This window comes from Octopus sinensis, linkage group LG3 (assembly GCF_006345805.1).
Source record: "Octopus sinensis linkage group LG3, ASM634580v1, whole genome shotgun sequence".
Classification (NCBI taxonomy): domain Eukaryota; kingdom Metazoa; phylum Mollusca; class Cephalopoda; order Octopoda; family Octopodidae; genus Octopus; species Octopus sinensis.
The window spans coordinates 40,942,104-40,947,103 of record NC_042999.1 but is presented as its reverse complement, the minus strand read 5'-3'; the positions used below and the strand labels follow the sequence as shown (position 1 = coordinate 40,947,103).

Below are 5,000 nucleotides of genomic sequence, written 5' to 3'. Positions count from 1 at the left end.
ACTGCAAGCTTTTATTTAATTACTAATTGTCATTCATCGCTGACATTCGAACCAACGTTACCGTCAGCGCAATCAAAATCACCACCACCACTACTACTACTACTACAACTACATTACCTCATCCTCCGACTACCACCATCACCACCTATTTCATCACATCACCGGTATCGAAATCTCCACCACCAGCACCGCAGCCTCCAATCAGTGGCGGCAAAACTCTCCATAAATAATCCACTATTGCCCTCCCCTTCATTATCATCATCATCATCATCATCATCATCATCATGAGAATCTTCATTAACGAACGTTTCAGTTGCTGCTTACTATCAATCAGCTCAACACACAGTAGCTCAATCTGCTAGAAATAGTAGCTAAATCTCCTTTAAATTCACATCGTGTCGTGTTTTAGGAAAACATGTACAATCACAGAGTCTCTCCTAGCTGTGCAAAAAGATGGAAACAAGAAAAGAAAAAAAGGAAACAAAAAACAAAATAATAAAAAAAAACGGATGGTTACGATGGCCACACTTCAAAACGCTTTTGAAACAGGCCTATTCGATGAAGGCTGACTTTGTAGGGTGACTTTGCAGATGGTGCTGGGGGTTGGTGGTTGGACAAAAAAAGACAAACAACACCGGCACTATTTCTTCTCTACCACCACCACCACCACCCCAGCAATGAAATCTAAACCTTTTTTTTTTTTGACCAACCATCATCATCAGCATCATCACCACCACCACCAACCATGATCAGCAATCGTTGCCGTTGCCGTCACCGCCAGCACCACGGTCACCGCCAGCACCACGGTCACCGCCAGCACAAACATTAACAGCAAAGTACAGGCAACGAAATCTCCGCTGCTTGTTCCTATCATCACCAGAATCGTTCTCGAATCGTTCACCACTACCACCACCACCACCACCACCACAACCGTCACCACTACCTCCTCCACCGCCACGGTCGCCACAGACAAAATGCCCCCCCTCCTACTCCGACATCACCGACTGCTGACAGTATTTCCACTGTCTCTGTCAACGTCATACACCGTCGTCTCCGCCATCAGCATAACCATCACCTTAGCCACCAACATTACTGGCATAATATTCTTTGCCTCCGTCACCACTTAACCATCACCATCAACACTACCAGGAGCTCCACTACCACCACCACCACCATTGTTATTATCATCAGTGGATCCACCGTCGATTTCGACGATGAGCATTCAGTTATACGATCAACTCTCGTAGCTACTTGTATGTGACTGAATATAATTTCGGACGTATGTGCCCTGTATCAATAATTTTCTCGTTGAAAGAATGAGACGCAAGGTTCGACGTAGTCGACTCCTTTTTAATTACTGGTACAATGTGTAACATATTATAGTCTCTGAAAAGTGGTTCTAATATTCCTCTGAATTCCGCCGAGGTCGACTTTCGCTTTTCATCCTTTCGGAGTCGATTAAAATAAGTACCAGTTAAAAACACTGGAGGGTGATATAATCGATTTCCCCGGCCCTCAAAATTGCTGGCCTTGCGCCAAAAGAAGGAAAGAATATTATTCCTCAGACATGTACCTTTACCGGTTTTTTTTTTCCAAGTAGCACCAGCGAGACATTCTGTCTGTCGAGGTCGAACCGTTGAAATTAGGGAGATATAATCAGACGGAAAGGCTTCAACGAAGTTTCCGTACACCCAATTTCTCTCACCTGCCTGCCTGAGATTAATCCGAGGCTATGACAAAATAATAATAATAATTAAAAAAAAAAAACAAAAAAAAACTTTCCTAAGATGTCTTGAAGTAGGATCGAACCCGAGACCTTGAGATTGGAAAAGAGAACATCTGAACCAATTAGTCAGTCAGCCTGCAGCCCCATCTCTACCATCACCAGCTTTACCGGCCAACAGTAGAAACAATGATATTCTTTCTACTGCCGTATTATTATCATCAGCAGCAGCAACAGCAGCATTAGCATTACTATCATCATCTTCAGCTTACGATATCCTTCTCCTTCATCTCTGCTTTCCTTCACCACCATCACCATCACCATCACCATCACCGTTGCAATGATCGCTATCATTACCACCACCACCACCACCACCACCATCATCCACATAGCTATCTTTATCAATCACCACCATCATTATTACCATTAACAACCCCCATCGCCACCATTTTCATCATCATCAGCAGCAGCATCAGCATCACCATCACCATAACCCTCGCCAGCGCCAGCGTTAAAAGAAACGATATGCTTCTTCGCTCCACCACACCATCATCATCAGCATCACCACCACTATCATCGACATCATTATCACCACCGCTATCAGCAGCAGCAGCAACATATCCCTCCCACTTCCACCACATACTACTACTACTACCACTACTGCTGCTGCTGCTGTTGCTGCTATGACTACTACCACTACTACTACTACTACTAGCGGCTGCTGCTGCTACTGCTTGTATTGGCTTAAACGAGAGTTTTCACAGAGGATACATTTGGGTGTTACTGTTCGTGTTGATGTTAGCAAACTTGCATGGCGATGGTGACGTCGAAGGCTGACAGCGGGGGATATTTTTGTTGTTGTCTTCTATATGACTTTTTTTTTTCTCTCTCCCCCCTTTCGTTGTTTAGCCCCAGGTTGGTCCTGATCCAGTCGACTTTATGATCCCGTGTTGTTTTCGGACACTCTTTTACTCTTTTACTCTTTTACTTGTTTCAGTCATTTGACTGCGGCCATGCTGGAGCACCGCCTTTAGTCGAGCAAGTCGACCCCGGGACTTATTCTTTTTTTTTTAAGCCCAGTACTTATTCTATCGGTCTCTTTTTGCCGAACCGCTAAGTAACGGGGACGTAAACACACCAGCATCGGTTGTCAAGCAATGCTAGGGGAACAAACACAGACAAACACACACACATATATATATATATACGGCAGGCTTCTTTCAGTTTCCGTCTCCCAAATCCGTCTACCAAGGCATTGGTCGGCCCGGGGCTATAGCAGAAGACACTTGCCCAAGATGCCACGCAGTGGGACTGAACCCGGAACCATGTGGTTGGTTAGCAAGCTACTTACCACACAGCCCACTCCTGCACCTGTTATTTCATGTCTAGGATTACAAATTATATCCGCTGTGACCTGCCTAATTTAAGACGGTAAGGTGTGGCTGCTCATTGCTGCTATGTCTAGCACCCCAGGCAGCTGCTTAGAATGAATCCTTGTTTTGCTATTGTTGTTTAGAAGCACTGAGTGAGATTTTGTAACCCGGATTACGATTATTCAGTGTTCTTTTTTAAGACGGTAGGGTGTGATTTAAATGGGATGTGGTTCCTTTTTTTTTTTCCATCTAGCAATTGGAGTGACTGGAAGTGGAGGCTCTGGTTGGATCTGTTGGTTTTGTTGTAGTAGTTGTTGTTGTTGTTGTCGGTAGAATTGTTGTGACTTGTTTCTAAATGTTATTGGTTCATTGATGCTGTTTTAATATCAGGACAGCTTCTGATCGAGCAGACCTTATATAAAGAAAAGCGGGCATGTTTCGTGTTTTAGACACCCCCCTCCCCGTTACCTTTCATGGGAAGGGAAAAGGTTACAGGATGTAGGGGAGTGCAAAAAATGTTTTAGAAAATAAGTATATATATATATAAAACAAAACAAAAAATGAAAGTTTAAAAACAGATTTTCTCGTAGGATGAAACAGAGGAAAAAGTTTAAATAGAAATGAAAAAAAGAAACCAAAAAAAAACTAACCTTTTCCTTTCACATGGAATATATTAAAGTGCCTAATCCGAAATTTTGCGTTTGAAAAAAAAAAAGCGTTCCAGTCACGACAATGCCATCGGTGTATTCTATAGTTATATTATCAAATATATCTTTTTTTTTTTTTTTTTTTTTTGCAGAGAAAAAAAATTAAGAAAGGATCTTCGGGTACAATTTGGTAGGGGAACTTTGCGGCTATTCTATCGAATATCCAAACGACCACATATTTAGTCTCCCCACGTCGGCTCCCTGTTGCTGATTCTAATATTTTTGTTCTTGATTTCTGTTCTTTAATTCTTAGTTACCGTTGATCAAGCAGAGACCAGAACTTACGACCAAAGGCCTTCCAGCTATGAACCCCATTTCCGTTCATTTTTTTCTCTCGGGAATTGCTTGCTTGTCTGGGATTATAACATAAGACACGTGTTAAATCTCCCCCCACTCAACCGTTTTTTGTTGTTGTTGTTGTTGTTGTTTCCCGTCAGGATAGCAGCTTGTAAGTTAAGGGAGATTTGACTGCTATTTCTTGCAGATAACGTAACCACTTCGAAGCTTTTTCATTAATTCGCAGTTACTTCGTTGCTTCATTGTTTTGCTTGTTTTCAAGCATTAGTTTATATATATGTTCAACATTTCTCATCACTCTTGTTATTGTAATAGTTGATGTTACTACCGTTCCTATTCTTGTTGTCTATATCTGCGATTCTTAATTAATAAGAGAGAAAAAAAAAAAAATTTCCCCTGAAGGATAAATTTCGGAACTCCACCGAGGAAATTGTTTTTAGATTAAACAATTCTTTATCGTTATTTACATTATGTTTTTACAAGACATGTTTTCATTAATGTTGATTTTAAGGATGTTAATATTAAATTAATACAAAGCAGCTATAATGTTGTTTATACAATAAATTCTGTTCTACGCAAGAGTACTTTTTTATGACATGTGGGTGGAGATCGGAATGGTGAAATGGTAAAGGATGAGAAAGGGCGGGCGGGCGGGCGGGGGATGAAATGGTCTAAAGACATTGGCCTATATGTTTGTGGTTGATTCTTAATATTCGAGGTCATACAGACACTATGCAACTTTTCCTGGTGATATTTCAAGCGTCATTATACTTCCCCACCACTCTTTTGTTATATATACCATCTTTGTCATTCCATGTGATGTCAATTGCCGCAACAGCCTGCCTGTTTTACTCTCACTCCTTACATTTCCGAGCTAACAATGAATAGATTTCTCTGCCG

The 5,000-nt window shown here is 41.6% G+C and overlaps 1 protein-coding gene across 1 annotated transcript in view; it reads right to left on the bottom strand.

Moving 5' to 3' along the window:
* The window catches only part of LOC115209330 (inactive histone-lysine N-methyltransferase 2E-like), a 519,705-nt gene extending 515,115 nt beyond the window's left edge, over nt 1-4,590 (bottom strand). Inside the window, exon 1 of the mRNA XM_036500943.1 lies at nt 3,747-4,590. The gene's annotated coding sequence lies outside the window, so the exon portion shown is untranslated. The remainder of the gene's footprint in view (nt 1-3,746) is intronic.
* Nucleotides 4,591-5,000: the final 410 nt, after the last annotated feature.